General features: G+C 41.2%; 1 long non-coding RNA gene across 4 annotated transcripts in view; it reads left to right on the plus strand.

Annotated features, from left to right (window-relative positions):
• The window catches only part of LOC141139794 (uncharacterized), a 1,361,894-nt gene that overhangs the window by 773,679 nt on the left and 570,597 nt on the right, over positions 1-17,618 (plus strand). The window lies entirely within an intron of this gene.

Genomic DNA, 17,618 nt, shown 5'->3' on the forward strand with positions numbered 1-17,618 from the left:
TACACATCTGGACTCAGGAGCACTAGTGTGGGACACAAGAACAAACTGTTTAGGGTGTCCCACACAGGTACTCCAGTGGATACTTGGGGTGTCTACATGTGTGAAACTTGTCCAAAAAAGGTAAGTATTCCAGCTTTGTTAAGGGAATAATTAATGTCTTCAACTTGGAACTCTGCCCAAACAGACAATTGTACCCCACTACGAAGCAATGTTTCATATTCCTATTTCTGGCCACAAATATCTGTGTGCTAATATACCTTTTGTTTCATTCTCATAGGGGAGAAAAGACTTTGGACGTCTGACGACACCAGGGACCCCCCCACTTCCTGAAGAAGGGGAACAGAGGACCAAACCAGAGGATGTGCAGGAAGGAGAGGTGGTGGAAATTGTCACCACAGCAGGTGAGTGGCTGACACCACAGATTCAGGTAATAGATGTATGCCTGCATATTTATAATACATGGCGTGTATTTTTTCTTTTAGGTGATGTGCATGTTGTGGAAGAACAATCTACTCTTTTCACCACTGACAGTGCACAAAGACTAATCCAGGACATCATGTATTGTAGTCAGGATTTAGCCATCGTCAAGCAAAAGACAAATGGGGTTGAACAAAACTGAAGAACATGATTGATGTACTACGAAGAATATAAAGAACTACCAAATGACACCAGTTTATATTTTTGGGGAACAAGTTTTTTTATTTTTTTACGCATTTTAAAAGCCAAATTTGGAAGATGCACACAGCGTGTCAACATGTGCTATCTGCCATCAGGGGATATCAATGTACACGTTTTGTGGGTGCCATCCCTTCCTCGTAAATCAAGTAGGTGAGAGGAAGGGGTTGCACCCCCAAAACACCATCAATTCCCCATGATGGGAGATAGCACATGTTGACATTAGGTATGGGATCAGAAAGAAAATCCCCAGTTTTAATCCCAATTTGTGTGCATCTTCTAAATTTGTCTTTTACAGGGGTGACATCACCCCATCTGATGAAGGCAAGATCAAGCCATTTTTGACACTATAATGTCTGATATTGCCTTCAGTTTTTCAATGTTGAACTTAGGTTCCAGAGTTGTGTATGTTATGTTTGCAAACATGTCTGTTTATTAGGGATGGGCTTTATGTTCTGGACAAACATGAGTTCGACTCGAACTGTGTCTGTTCGCCGAACAGCGAACAATTTGGGGTGTTCGCAGCAAATTCGAAAGCCGCGGAGCACCCTTTAAAAGTCTACCGGAGAAATTAAAAGTGCTAATTTTATGCATGCATATATATATATATATATATGCAACTCATATGCACTTATATGCATGGTATTGCCATAAAAAGTGTTGGGGACCTGGGTCCTGCCCCAGGGGACATGTATCAATGCAAAAAAAGTTTTAAAAACGTCCATTTTTTGGGGAGCAGTGATTTTAACAATGCTTAAAGTGAAACAATAAAAGTGTAATATTCCTTTAAATTTCATCCCTACTGTTTATGTACTTTTCTAAAATTTTCAAGGTAAAACTTTAAAAAACAAGATGTGTTTTTTTGAATTCGAAATGTTTTATAACGCACATGTGAGTAAAAGGTTTTATACTCAACAATGTGTGGCTTCTTCTTTCAATACCGCTTTTTGTATTAAGTTGGTGTTTACAGTGACAATGGGGGTTATTTAATAATGTAAAAACCACTTGGCACTACAAGTGCACTAGGAGAACCTAGGAGACAGCTTAAAACAAACACAAGCAGTAAATCAAAATCAAGATTTTATGAGATCATTTTTTATTCTATTTAGAAAATATTTAAAAATGTTCTGGCATAGCAATGGCCTCCCTACCCGTAAAATATTCAACATATTTTTCCCACACTTCACGGGCACTTTGGGGGGGCAAGCCAGGACGGACAGCTTCCAGGGTTGTTCGTTGTTTCTTGAAGTCCAGCCTCAGGCCCAACTGAAGCAACATAATTTGGAGCATTTCTTTTTAAAAAGTTGTGCAGTATGCAGCAGGATAATACTATGTGGTTCAGTTTGTACTCTGCCGTTTTTTTAGCCATTAGAAATAGGCGGAACCGGCTGGCCATTATCCCAAAGGTATTCTCCACGACTCTTCGGGCTCTGGCCAGCCGGTAGTTAAAAACCCTCTTCTCCAGGGTGAGGGTCCTCTGGGGGAATGGCCTCATCAGGTGATCGCCCAGACCAAATGCTTCATCAGCAATAAAAACACGTGGGAGTCCTTCAACGTTCTCTTCCGCAGGTGGCAATCCCAAGCCACCACTCTGGAGACATCCGTAGAACTCCGTCTGGGCAAAGACTCCACCATCTGACATCTGGCCATTCTTCCCCACGTCCACATAGAGGAACTCATATGTCGCTGACACCACCGCCATCAACACAATACTATGAAACCCCTTATAGTTAAAATAGTATGACCCCGAAAGGGGTGGTGGGACTATGTGGATGTGTTTACCATCAATTGCCCCTCCACAGTTGGGAAAGTCCCAATGGTCGGCAAAGTGGGAAGCCACAGTCTGCCATTCCTGTGGTGTCAAAGGAAACTGTGGAAACAAAACAGAAAAAATAAAATTAGTAATTTTGCACATAACATTGCAAGCAGATTAGACACAAACATTCTTGGCCAAAATCAGTATAACTTTTATTTTAAGGAGTATTTAAAGACAAAAGTATAAGGTCCACTTATCAGATCCCCCCCCCCCCCGATGGAAACATTTTAGGGGGGGGGGAGATGTTTTGGACAGGTAACCCTCTCCACTTCATTGAGAGCTGAATGCATAAATAATGTGTTTTACTTTGGCCAGCCCCTCCTTACTTACACTATTGGCAGCCCACTGGAAAGGTAATGAGTGTGATAATACTAAAATATAAATACACACTGTACAAATTGAAGCACATTTTTACATTCTGCAATTACCCATCAAGATAATAGGAAAACAAAACTTTAAACAGTACCATTTGAAAGTATTCAGGCAGGCCCTTTCACTATATGCTTTGACAAATTTACCCATAAATATGACCACAAAAGAGATAGGTATAGTGTGTATGAATTTGGCAAAGTCAGCAGATAGAGGATTGGTATCGGTTGACTTAGTGGTTAGGGGGAGAGAGGGTGATTTTGGGACCCCAAAAAAAACCTCTGGCACTCTGCCTGAATTTAAGGACTCAAATAACATTTGGACACATTTTAGGGGGTGTTTAGGGTAAAGCACTACAATGGAGCTTACAAAATACATTGTTAACTGACTAGGCTAGGTGTATATGGGCCCAGGATAGCATGCTGGGGAGGTTAGTGAAGGTAAATATGCATGAAGGACAAAAAAGGAGCATTAAAAAAATCCAGCATGCATGAGGATAAAGAGGACATTCACAGCATATTACAATCATGGCAATTATGGCAATTATGGATTGATGAAAGAAATACAAAACATTAGCATACATTAAATACATAGAATGTGATGTTAAAGGAGAAAACTTACCCTAATATAGTCCTTCTGCAGGACCTGAATGATGGCAGAACAGGTCTCTGGGAAAATCATCCCCAGGGCCTGGGGGGAGATGCCTGTCGGGAACTTGAGGTCCTGCAGACTTCTCCCTGTCGCCAAGTACCGCAACGTGGTGACTAGCCTCTGCTCCGGAGTGATGGCTTGCCGAATGCAGGTGTCCTGCTTCACAATATAAGGGGTCAGCAAAGCCAACAGACGGTGAAAAATGGGGTCCGTCATCCGGAGATAATTCCTGAAATCATCAGGGTTATTCTCCTGGATCTCACCCAGCAAAGGCATATGAGAGAATTGGTCACGCTGGAGCATTCAATTCTTGGTCCATGAACATCTCCCCACCCTGTTCATGGACTGGGCTCGGGTCAAAGTAAGAACCCCAACACATAGCCACCGCACAGCACGAATTCCACGAGGAGTACGTAATCACAACATGGCTTCAAAACGGTCGGCTGGTCAGAACGAACTTAACAGAACGCACTGAAGAACAGCAAGGCCTGTGAAGAGCGAGCTGAAAATCAGAAACGAGCGGACAAGAACGCACTGAGAAACAGATACGAATTGACTACACGCACTGAAAAGCAGATACAGACCCACAAGCACAAACTGAAGAGCAGTAATGGACTGAAAAGCATGAAAGCTGAAAAGCGCAAATCGTCTCTCACTAAACTTATACTAACATGCAATAAACATGAGATTAGCAGAAGGAGCCCAAAGGGTGGCGCCCTGGCTATTGAACTTCCTTTTTCTAGTCCCATTGTACGTGTTGTACGTCACCTCGTTCTTGACGGTCGGAATTTGGTTTGACAATGTGTATGCAAGACAGCTTGAGCGGAATCCCGTCAGGAAAAGCCATCATACCTTTTTCCGTCCAAAATCCCGATCGTGTGTATGCAGCATAAGTGTGTAAGATGTCCCCAAATGTGGCAAAAACACCACTAGTTAGTTCAGATAGATCAGAGTACGATCCAGGTTCATGTTCATGTAAGGCAATTTTCCATCACTCTCTGGAATGGTCCACCGTGGCAACAGAGATCTGCCAATATTCGCTGATGAGATTGTGTGTGAAGAAAAATTTGTGATCTCCAAGAACAGGAACGCATTCCTCAATCCATGAAAGAGGATAGGCATCCTGGATTACCAGTATTCAGATGCATGCAGTCCATAAAAAAGAGGAAGATGCCAACCATTTTCCTCTGCAAGTCAATTTGAGCCATCCATGTCCTTTTACTCCCTTTGATCACCCCTTGTGACATCATGTTCTAACATCTGCTTGACATGTTTGTAGAGGTGTTTGAGTATGCTTCGATATCTCTCTTGGATGAGAGTTCTCCTGTGGGTATCCCATGTTAAATCTTATTTCTGCATCATAGGTCAATGCCCCCCATTGAGAATACCTCTGACTGCTTATCCAGTAGATGTCTTATTGCTTCTGAAAAGTTTGGTTAGTTGTAGAAGTGATCATATTTGCTCTCCTGTCCACTCTCTGTGTACCTCACCTTGGGGGCAATCTCTGTAATTAAGGCTAGTTCTGCCATTTCAGGGAGCAGGCAAAATGGAAGAGTCTTGGTGTTAGGGATTCTAACTAGTGTTGCATCTTACTCGACAACTGTGGGAGTTCTGCTTAAAAGTAAGAGTTCAATGAAGACAGTCAAGCCTTGTAATCCATGGTGAGAGCTGACATTAATGGGGAGTTTGATTAGGTAGCACCACAAACTCCATCTTAAGGGGAATCCTAATTATTCCAACTTTCTCCAGATGTCTACAGAGCATGCATTAGAGTCCTCTAGTTATTCTAGAGCATGTAGCAGTTGCCTGATTTCTTTAGGTGGGCCCAAGTGTGCAGGGTAACCTTCAGCATCCTACTCTTCAGTTCCCAAGTGACATTCATTTCCAATGTTACCTACGGATGCCCCCTCCTGGAGGTGGTCACTATATCTATCTGGCTGAGGTCCTGCTCCTAAAGCTCTACTTTCATTGAAGCTACTGGGAAACTCATTGTCAGCTGTCAATGAGATTCATTATGTGTCTGGGATAATCTTTGCAAGCATAAATGCAAAACAGGACAGATGACCAACACATCTTCAGTTCTTGGATAGGAATTTTTTCACTTTGCCATTACACTGCTGGAATCCTGGGAGCAGAGCATTATTAGTTTGAAGGCCTCCTCTGTGTACAGTTTGTTTAGTTTCCCTGAAGATGGCCCAACTGACATCCCCAGCATGGTAGTGGAGATCTTGGTTGTCTCTGAGACAGCGTTTCCATCTCTGTAGTGGGTATAATCCCTCCTTGTCCTTTAGGGGCGTATTCCTGTCTGTTCTCTACCACAGATATCTTCATCTGGACTTGAGACAATCCATTCTGGCAATTTCCAGTTGGCCATCTCCCATTGAGCAACCTGTTTGGTTGCAGATTGGTCTCTCGATTTCCCATCTATGACAGCCATTGGTGCATCTGAGCCACTACATCTTTTCTTCTGACACGCTATGGCTGCTTCAAACAGCTCATGGAACTTTGAACTGAGGTTGCTTCTGTCTTTCTCTTGCAAGGTTTCTCTACCCTTTTTATACAGATGTGCATCTACTAATTGTTCCCTCATCTGTCCGCATAACCCCAGATGGGCTACCTTACTTTGCTCCTTTTTCCTATTGCGTTTCTCTGTGCTATGTCTTGCAGTTCCAGACAGAAGGAGGAGTTCTTCCTGTTTTCTCCACTGTCTAATCATACACTCAGTGAGAGGAGGTCCAAACAGTCTATCTGTAGCTATATTTCATGCTCATTTCTATAGCTGACTACATTCAGTTTGAATTTTGGAGAGTAAGACAGTCGCTTACCGGTATTTATTTTTTTATTTTCTCACATCTTGGGCTCAGAAAGCTATGGTCCCTGTTACATCTGCACACTCTCACCTCCAACAGGATCGCATTTGCTCACTCTCCTCCTCCAGCTGTCGTCAGTAACATACAGCTTGTGATTGGAGGAAGGCTGTTTGACAAGCTATGGGCAGCTAAGTACATGCACAGCTCTCTCCCAGGCTGACTGACCATGTATAAGACGCCCCTCGATTTTCAGTCTAATGATTTTAGGAAAAAGTAGCGTCTTATACATGGAAAAATACAGTACAGAAGTATGTTAGTTAAGATTTTTAAACATCAGAAACAATATTATGTGTGATAAGATAAAAAGAGACAGGAGTAGTGGTGACAGTTCAAATGGTGTACATGTGCAGTAGTAATCTGGTGTTTTATTAGTTCTGCTAAGCATTTTGTTCTTTCCTGAAACAACCATGTATGCGATGCAAGTCATGGTGAAAAGTGTGTTGAAACTCTGTGTATTATACCATACAATGGAACCTTGGATTACAAGTATAATCCATTCCAGGAGAATGCTTGTAATCCAAAGCACTCTCATATCAAAGTGAATTTCCCCATAGAAGTCAATGGAAACAAAGATAATTAGTTCTGCATTGACTTCTATTGCATGCAATACTGCATGTGGCCAGAGGTGGGTGGGGCACTGGAGAGCCTTGAAAATACTTGGGGACAGCTCAGCTGAACTCAGCCTCGGAAAGGCTCAGAAACACTCGGGAACGGAGTATTTCCGAGTGTTTCCGAGTATTTCCGAACGGCTCTGGACCATTCCGAGTGTCACCTGTGCCCCCCCCCCGCACCTCTGGCCAAATTCGGTACTGCTCAACCCTTTCTATTGAATTCTGCTTGTTTTGCGAGACAACACTCACAAACCGAGTCAGAATTAAAAAAAAAAAAAAGTTGCTTGTCTTTCAAAACGCTCGTTAACCGCGTTACTTGTTAACCAAGGTTCCACTGTAGTCTAGTAACTGAATTTTAAGCTATGACACTACTTTATCTACAGTAGGGTAAATTTGTGCACATGTGCCACAAAATAAAAATTACAATGCTATGAGGGGAATAATAACTGCAGGAGCTGCAGGAATAACTGCACTAAAAGCTGCATTTGAAGTACACATTTTATTGAATATGAGTAAATAAATGAATGTTTGACATATTTGAAATCTAAAATGCACCTTCTCTTGTCACTTCAGTGTATAACAGTACACATTCTACAAGGTTAATCCAAGTAAAACTAAAGGGTGCCTTTCTTCAAAGTGAGCGTTTAATCCACTTGACAAATTGTAATTTGACACTGAAATCATTTCCAGTGTCATCCTAGACACAATTGAGTCTCATTCTTTCTCCCTGAGTACATCTTTGCCCCCGTGGGAGATGCAATGTTACAGCCAAGAAAAAGAATTAAATTAGGTACAGAAATCAATCGTATAACTGTTTCCAGAAGGAGTAAACATTGGCTAGCTCTGATTTCCCATCTTTGACTACAACACAAATGTCTTTGAAATTGCATGTAATGAAATGAAAGGCACGCCGTGACTCGGTAATGAAATACACTGCATGACACATGGGGCTCCTGGCTACATTTGGCAAGTGTCATATCAACGTTGGTACACATACTGTAGTTGAAATACTAATGATTCCTCAACGGATCTTTACAAGTTCTATTAAGTGCCAGCGTAGTTTCCAGCAAGCTGAGTGTATAGATTGTAGTACTGTGTGGCTCATGTTTTAGTGCCCCACAGTGACTGCACTATGTTATTAAAATGGCAAATGCGCAATGCAGTTCTTCAGAGGTCCATCCAAATTGAATAATACCACTGGCTAGGCGTTATACCTTATAATTTTAGCTTGCTGTTCGAAGTTAATACTGGTGATTGTAGATTTAATTAATGAGCAGCACACAAGAGAATCAAATTATACAGGCCTGACTGAATCTATGGTACCCGAGCAGCAGTCAATAAACTCTGACTCTCATCTTCCAATATATTGGTTGATGTCATTGACATCTAGATTATGAAAGATAGATTAACTTTATTTTTAATCCTAGATATAAGCACACCAAACTTTTATATATTGTGGTGCAACATTTGTCCCTATAAATATATGTCTGTATTAAATAGAAAGAATGACAAGGTCCTTATGAAAACTGGATTAAATAAAGTTAGACTGCATTAAAAGCATGCTACTATTTTATAGGTTCACCATGTCAAGAACAGTGATGTTCAGTTGAATGATTGAGTCACATATTTTAACTTTTATCCATGTATATCAGGAATGTTTGATATTAGAACTTAATACTGTAAATTATCAGGAGGTAGATATTCTTGTGTAGTAGTATTAGAGGTCTTAGATACATTCTCCACCAGCAAAGAATGGGTTTTAGATATTTTCTTTATGTCTCCCACAACCCAAAAACATACCAATAGTGTAATCATCTTCCACTTAAACTGGCATGTGCTAATAAGAATATAGCAGAGACATTGCACTGTAGGGGCCTTCTTGGGCAGAGACTGATGTGAATGGTCTCTATGCTCTGGGATGGTCAGTGGAATGAGTTGGTAATTTTTTTTAATCTCAGGACAATATATTAATTTTCATATTTTAATCAGAGCTTAAAAACACCAGTGATGCTTTAACTGAATAAATATTACTGGCTTGCATACGTGGCATTTCTGTCCATTTTTTCACCCAGTCAGTGTTTGTACTAGATGAAAAATTATGATGTTAATGCTTAAATTAAACATCTATACTTGAAACCTGAAAATATAAATTATTTTCCAATTATTTTGAATGTACGCATCTGCAGATATCCTTTAAAAATAATAAAATGTGGATGTGATACCTTCTAAGCAAGAAGAAGTAAACACCAAAAAAAAAAATCACATTATACTTTTATTTTGCATTCTATATTTAAAATGCATATTTTATAAAGTTTATATTTTGAATATTTTTCTGACAATTCAAATATTTATTAAACAAGGTGCAAGTAAATTTGGATGCAAATTTAAAAATCTGTATGCAGAAAAGTAGACAATCTGTTTGGAGAGGAAAAAAAGCTGATCAAATTTTGGTTTTGTAGTACTTACTGCGTATCATGCATGTCTGAGCTATGTTAAGCCTTAGGAAGCCTACCAAACCTTATTTCTTTTTATATAAATTTCCTTTATAGAAGCAACAAATTTATAATAAAAAACTGAATACAAAACATCACAAAAAAGGCATTGTAGGTAAGTAAATATAAGGTAAATGTAATTTATTACCACTTAAAAAACAGAAAATAAAGCATTTTTACAGAAACCTAAGGTCTATGTTTGAAAGGTCTTAGCTTAGTTGCTTACCTTCTTATTCCTACTGAGACCACATCAAATGGTAAACGGTTAATGAAGATCGTTCTATCTCCCTCACAGAGAGGGACAGGTAGTTAACATTCACCTATGTAACTAAGGAGTTTATTACATCTAAGCCTTGGCGGACTTGTGCTGTAAATGGTGTTAACAAGCACCAATGTGAAAGTTTTTCCAAAGGAAGACTTAAAAAATCTTTGGAAGCTTTTGTAGAACAGATTTATGGACCAAAGCTTAGTGAGTCTCTGCAGGGGTATACTTAACAAGACCATTCCCTGTAAATCTCTCACAAAGCATAAGCAAGAACAGATTTTCCATGAATAGTTAAACATTAAGACAAGTGGGTGGCAAAGCTCTTTGGATTGTTGTGAACGGTTTATTGTTACAACAGTAAAGTTGATTGTCCATCTGTTACTATAAAATAGTACGTCACAATGTGACATATGTGCCAAGACTATAATGCACTTGAATATCATCTAGTGTTATTTTGTTTTTAAAAAATTACCTTGAGTTAATTTTACAGTATTTAAAATGATAGATAAAAAAGGTGCCATCATGTACCAAAAAAGTAAAAATAACATTCAATATTTATTGTTTACGAATTTACATAGTCATTTTTATGTAGATTTTGACCTGTGATCCTGTGTATTGGATACCTTCAAATATTTTAGGTAATATTGATCATATCTTCGTCTGTCATTTGTAAATGGTTCCATAATTATTTTTTTTTTGTTTAAAATTAAACATTTTGTAAATATTAAATTCTAAACTGAATAAGGAAAGTTGTTTTGACTTGGAACAAAATTGTTGGTGGAATAATATTTTAAAGTCTTTTCCTTGCAACTTTTTCTGTCTTCAAACATTTGTACTGGTTATATCACAGTCTTCATCATACAGGTGTGAGCATTTTGTAATTATAGTTATAATTTAAGTTTTTTTTGTTTGTTTATTTACACAATGGGGAGTTCACAATGTTGATGCAAAACAGTTCTGCGGTTTTAGGTTTTTGTTGAACCGTGAAGATGTGTAATTGTTGAATGAGATTAAAATATAAGAGCAGTGTTGGAAAGATATTAGAAATGAGAAAGGTGGAATATATGATAGTTATAATCTTTATAACATGTATTTTCTATAAATAAATATAAGGTGTGGTTTCTGTCAGTCCTGTAGTGCGTTCTCCTTTCTTATTTGACAACAGCTGCATTTTTAACCCAAGGTTTAAAAAATACAAGAGAGAGAGAAGGATGGGGTTAGGTTAGAAATATATACCCAGTTCCTTGCAAAGAATAAAAGAAAAATCATTACTCCAGAGACTCTGGGTGACTGATTACATCATTTCCCTCAGGTGGTAGTGCCTCTTTATCACCTACTAGTAAATCTGAAGAATAGACTAGGAAAAATGGTGTATAGATAATGAAATATGGATATAATAAACAGAAAAGTGCAGCGCTAAATGTATATACAGCATATAGGATCCTGAGAAGAGTAAGATCCTACCATGTGACTTAACATGAATAAGTGAGCAAAGTGACAAATATGAAAAATTACAATGGTAAAACGATCAGCATATATTACAAGTGCATGTGAAAAACAGGAAAAGATCTGAAAAAAACTCCAAACAGGGATATTCTATCCGTAGGTAGATATAAAGCACCCATCCAAGAGAAACGTGAAGAAAAAAACGCCAGTAGATGATCCACTGTGAAGTGAGTATATATATTCTGCTTACCGGACGGCGATGACTGCTATTACGGCAGTCTCGCCCAGCATAGGGATTAGGGTCTCCCAAAACCGAGGGTGCAATACAGGACCAGCAGCTTTAACAGTCAGTCTAAGTGATGGGTTCCCTTATCTTTACAATGTTGGCCTTTTAGTCCCTTTGCAGTTTGAATCAAACTGCAAAGGTATACATTTAGCGCTGCACTTTTCTGCTTATTATATGCTTTGGAGTCAGATACTGGACTTTTAGAGTGCTGGCAGCTTTTGATTTCCTTTTGTCATTTTTTGTTTTTTTGTTTTTGAGCGCAGCTTTTATCCTTCTGTTTTTTTTTTATATAATGAAAAATGGATAATACAAAAAATGACACAGACTTGCAAGTATGCATGCATACTTTTTAATCATTTGAGAAAATTTGCATCAAAAAGTTTATTTTGTTTTTAAATAATCACAATGTTGTCTGGAATATTGCTGTACATACAATAAGCCAGCCGAAATTCGTCTCCCCTCCCATCTGATATCCTTCAATTGAAAAATCACAGTAGCCAAATGGGGGTGTGGCATGTGATCATCTGCATCTCACAGAGCTCCCACTGTTGATCCTACTTCGATCCTTCCGCAACTGATTTACCAGACCTAACTGGTACAGATCCATCTGTGAAATCCCTGTGATTCACCCGGGTTTTGTGCTTAGTGAAATCGCCCACATGATGACCTGTAATGGCAGCGAAAAGGTGGCAGCCTTGGAGTTGCAAGATAGTGCCCAGTCAGCACTGTTGCAGTGTACCCCTAAGAGAGTTGAGAAGCCCAAGGAGTATGTGCAGCAGGGCATCCCACCCAGGGAAGGAGTGTGTTAGGACATGCTGTCCTATGCTCAAAAAATCACTGGTTCACACAGCCAATCACTGCTGGAGGATAACGAGGCCTCACATGATGCAGGTTGTGCAAAAGGCAGCTATCCTAATGTCCAGTGCAGACACCATTGCAGCTCTGACCGATATCCCACCTGCTGAGGCATTCATACTCCCTTACAATACTGAGCAGCCCAGCCTAGGGGAAATACTGCAGGCAGTAAATAAGTGTACAGCATCTGTTAATACTCTTAAACATCATTTTTGCGGCCTGGTGGAGGAAGTGCTTTTACTGAAACAGGACCTCCAGTAAATTAGGGAGGACATTATAGCAGATGAAAGCCGCATCCATGACATGAAGGATCATCTCCCTCCTCTCAACAGGGAGGCTCATTTTACTTCCCAACTGGCCAAAGTTGTTAACAGCAGGGCTGATTATATTGAAAACATGTGTTATGACCAATAATGTGGGCCTATAGGCCTGCCCTAGCGGGTAGAAGAGAAAGATCCCACTGAATTTGTGGAGCATTGACTGCTGGAGCTGTTTGGCAAAGATGCATTTACACCTTTATTCTCCATTGAATGTGCACATATAACACCACCATGACCTTTGCCAGCCAGGCTTATATTGGCATGTCTCTTAAACTACAAAGATGGAAAGATCATATTATGCTTAGCACGTGAGCGTTCCACTATACAATGTCCAACTTTACACTATACAATAACATGAGACGCAAGTATATTTTTATCCAGACCTTTCTGCAGAAGTCCAATGCAAAAGCAAAGTTTGAAAAAGTTGCAACCTTTACAGGTATCTTACACTGTGCTATAGCTAGCAAAGCTGAGAGTTTTTGTGAGGGGGCAAGCTCAATTCTTTGAGATGGATGTGGAGGCCATGATGTTAGGCCCCAGGGACTAGTATTGCTGGAGCTGAGGGACTCCCCTAGCTGCCAGGGGAAGAACTCCTCCAGTGAGAGTGGGGGGAAGCCAAGGGAAAGGAAAGACAGATTGTGGTGGTAGGGGACTTTTTTCTTAGATTCTTAGAAAAAGACAGAGAGGACAATCTGTGACAAAGACCTGAAGCGCCGAACTGTATGCTGTCTACCGGACGCTCGGGTTCGACACATCACGGATCTGGTGGACAGATCCTGGGAGGGACTGGGGAAGACCCGGCTGTCATGGTGCACGTTGGCACCAATGACCATGTCAGAGGCAGATGGAGTGTCCTAAAGAACGATTTTAGGGACTTAGGAGCTATATTGAGGAAAAGGACCTCCAAGGTAGTAGTCGCAGAAATACTACTGGTACCTTGAGTCACACGAGAAAGGCAGAGGGAGATTAGAGAAGTAAACAAGTGGCTAAGGAGCTGGTGTAGTAAGGAGGGGTTTGGGTTCCTGGAGGACTGGGCCAACTTCTCAGTCGGTTACCTGTACTATAGAAGGGACTGACTGCACCTAAATGAGGAGGGTGTAGTTCTGCTGGGAGTGAAGATGACTGAAAAGGTAGAGGAGCTTTTAAACTAGGCAATGGGGGGAGGGTCCGGAGGTAGAGATAGTCAGCGCGGAACATATTCCAGAGGGTAGTATTTGGGGCATTAGTGGTAGGTTGACTAAAGTACATAAACCCGAGGTAAGTATAGTAACAACCTCAGAATACCCAAGAAGAAGACAGTATGCGACCGGTCTAAACTATGTGGCATGTTCACCAATGTCAGGAGCCTGGCGGACAAGATGGGAGAACTAGAGATACTGTTGTACAAGGAGGATTTTGATTTTGTGGCAATTTCAGAGACTTGGTTCAGCAGCTCTCATGATTGGCTGACAACACATCAAGGGTATTCCCTTTATCGCAGGAATAAGGAGGGTCTAAAAGGGGGAGGGGTATGCCTGTATATTAAGAATAATGTACAAGTGAATGTGAGAGATGACATCACTAGGGGAGCTAGGGGGGAAGATGGAATCCTTATGGGTAGAGCTCCAAAGGGATGAAACTAAGGGAAAAGTAATACTGGGAGTATGCTATAGGCCCCCTAACCTGAGGGAGGAGGGGGAGACAGACCACCTATCACAAATTGGATTAGTGGCAAGAATGGGAGGTGTAGTCATAATGGTGGATTTTAATTATCCAGACGTAGACTGGGCGGAAGGAAGCGCGCATTTGTCTAAGGCTCGCCAGTTCCTAAATGTCTTGCAGAACAATTTCATGGGTCAGATGGTAGTCGCACCAACTAGAAACAAAGCGTTACCAGACCTACTGATTACCAACAATACAGACCTGATTTCGGATGTGGAAATAAGGGGCAATTTAGGAAACAGCAATCACAGGTCAATTAGCTTTAGTATAAATCACACAAATATGAAACATAAGGGGAATACAAAGACTCTGAATTTCAAAAGAGCCAACTTCCCTAAATTACGAACCTTGCTAGAAGATATAAATTGGGATAAAATCTTAAAACAAAAATCTTAAAAAATCTTAAACAAAGAACACGGAGGAGAGATGGGTTTGCTTTAAGAGCATATTAAATAAGGGCATTAGCCAGTGCATCCCATTGGGAAATAAATTGAAAAGAGCAAACAGAAGTCCTGGATGACTTAACTCCAATGTAAAAATGCATATAAAAGCAAAGGAGAAGACCTTCAAAAAATACAAGGCTGTGGGATCATCATCAGCATTCAGACTTAACAAAGAATGCAACAAAAAACGTAAGGGTGCAATTAGGACGGCTAAGATAGAACACGAAAGACACATAGCAGAGGAGGGTAAAAACCCCCAAGAAATTCTTTTAGTATATAAACAGTAAAAGAGGGAGGACAGACCGTACTAACCCCATAAAGAATGAGGAAGGGAATCTGATTACAAAGGATGGTGAGATGGCGAAGGCATAGAATTTATTCTTCTCGGTTGGGCCCGAGAATAAGTTCGGGCTGAACTTTCATTGTTCAGACATTCGGTGGACAGCCGAATAAACAGGTTGTTCAACTGTTTGTTCGGTCCCCCAAACCGACCACAATGCATTGCAGTGCTGAACAGTGCATGGCAAGCCCTGATTGGCTGAAGCAGTGAAAGCTTCAGCCAATCAGGGCACAGAGCACTTTTAGAGGCATGATTGGACACTGTCATCATGACTTTATCCAATCATGGCTCATTCCCGTCCCACAGTATAAAAGTATTCTTTCAATGGCAGCCATTTTCAGTGTGATTTTGGCGTGGAGAGAGAAAGAACAGGGCTCTGTTCAGTGCTATTAGTTAGTGTGCTATACTGTGCTATTTTGCTTCAATTGTCAGTGTAGAATATTAGTTTAGTGTCAGTCTAGGGATAGTGTGAGTGTAGTGAGGAGGACCATCATTCAGCTTTGTATAGTGTGCAGCTAGAATAGGGACAGCTCAGATAGTTTCAATGTAGTGTAGTGAGACCGTGTCATTCATACATACATTAGTGTAGAGTAGGGACAGTTCAGATAGTTTCAGCGTAGTGTAGTGAGACCGTTTCAGTACTCTTGACATTAGTGTATAGCTAGAGTAGGGACAGTTCAGATAGCGTCAGTGTAGTGATGGTTGAACACCGTCTATTTGATTGCATTACTGACAGTTTAACACCATTTACTTCTGTGTGTGTTACTGCCAGTTTAACGCCATATAGTTCTGTGTGCGTTACTGCCTGTTATGTACCTTGTAGTAGAGCCTGACGTGTAAGAGGAGACCTCTCTTACAGCCCTGGCTCAGGAGCCACTGGAGTGAGAACAGTGACCTTGAGAGCACAGTGAGGTAGGAGTGCCTGTGAGATCTGTGATAGTTGGCACAGATGGATGGATGATGAGCCAGCAGATAGGACCGGAATGCAGGTAACAGCAGAGGCAGATGCAGGTTAGCGACCCGGTGAGCTGGATGGTGCAGGATTAGCAGCAGGCTTTAGCAGGGTGAGGCAAGCCGGTTCAAACACAGGTAATCAGACCAAGCAGAACAGCAGGCTAGAGCAGGGTGAGACAAGCTGGGTCAAAACACAGGTAATCAGGCAGAGTAGGGCCGTAAGCTGGAGCAGGGTCAGATAAACAGGCAGAGGTTAGCAACAGGATATCAAGCAGGAAGTCTTTAGCAGGGTCAAGGCAAGCCGAGGTCAGGATTACAGATATCAGGTAAGTCAGCAGAGCCGAGTCAATACAGGTAATCAGATAGCAGGTACAGGTTTCAGGACACAGTAAGCTGCAGATCAAACAGCATTGCACTTGTGCAGATGCTGTTCTTTTAAAGGCCCATTGACAGCAAGAACCGTTTAGCGCGCGTGCACATGCATCTGGCGCATGCTCTTGCGCACATGTACAGACACACGTGTCTGGTGTGTGCCCTCGTGGACACACACTGCTGACCAGCTTGTTGGACTAGCACCCTTGTGCGTATGTGCGCATGCATGCACCTCCGTCTTGCTACAGCAAATCCCTGACACTGCCATATCATTTTGTGCATTACTGCAAGTTTAACGCTATTTACTTCTGTGTGCGTTACTGCAAGTTTAATGCTGTTTGTCACTGTATGTTTGGCGCATTATATTGCAGTATATTATAGTGTATCCGTGGAGTGTGTCTGTGTTGTGTGAGTACTCAAATTAAAGTGCACCAAACACCACTTTACATTGATTAAAGTGCATCTACGTACAGATTTCCACTTCTTATTTACATTTGCTTATAAGCACCTCCCCCTCCCTCCCAATAATGTCTGGGAGGACAACAAGGAGAGGCAGACGTTCCCTTTGCACTCTAAGGGGCCCAGCAACAAATGTGTCCACAGGCAAAGGTGGACGTGGTGGTCAGTCCTCAGGCAGGGCATCATTTTCTCTGTTTAGTGAGTTTGCCTGTGCTATCCAGCCACATCATGCAGAGGAGGTGGTAGACTGGCTTACTAAACCTTCCTCATCCTTCTCATTCTCTGTCACGTAAGCAGAGACAAGTGTGCAGTCCCCTGCAGTTTCCAAAGTGGATAAACCTGCCTCCTTATCCACATCTATTCCTGCCATAGCCCCAACATCAGCCATGGAGGAGTCAGCTGAATTATTTGACCACAGCGTCAGCCACTTGTTCCTTGATGATGCCCAGACATTACTGGATTCAGATGTTGGTTCTAAACTTGAGGATGACAGGAACATGAGCCTAGAGAGAGGGGAGAACACTGGTAGACAAATTGGCATTCATGTTCCCCCAGCCGCAGTGTATTGCCAAGTTGTCTCCAGTGGTAATGATGATGATGGAGGAGATGGAGATGATGATAATGATGAGGTCACTGATACGACTTGGGTGCCAGATAGAGCAGAAGAGGAAACTGAAGGTGAGGGGTCACAAC

The sequence above is a fragment of the Aquarana catesbeiana genome, linkage group LG04, assembly GCF_042186555.1.
Source record: "Aquarana catesbeiana isolate 2022-GZ linkage group LG04, ASM4218655v1, whole genome shotgun sequence".
In the NCBI taxonomy this organism is placed as follows: domain Eukaryota; kingdom Metazoa; phylum Chordata; class Amphibia; order Anura; family Ranidae; genus Aquarana; species Aquarana catesbeiana.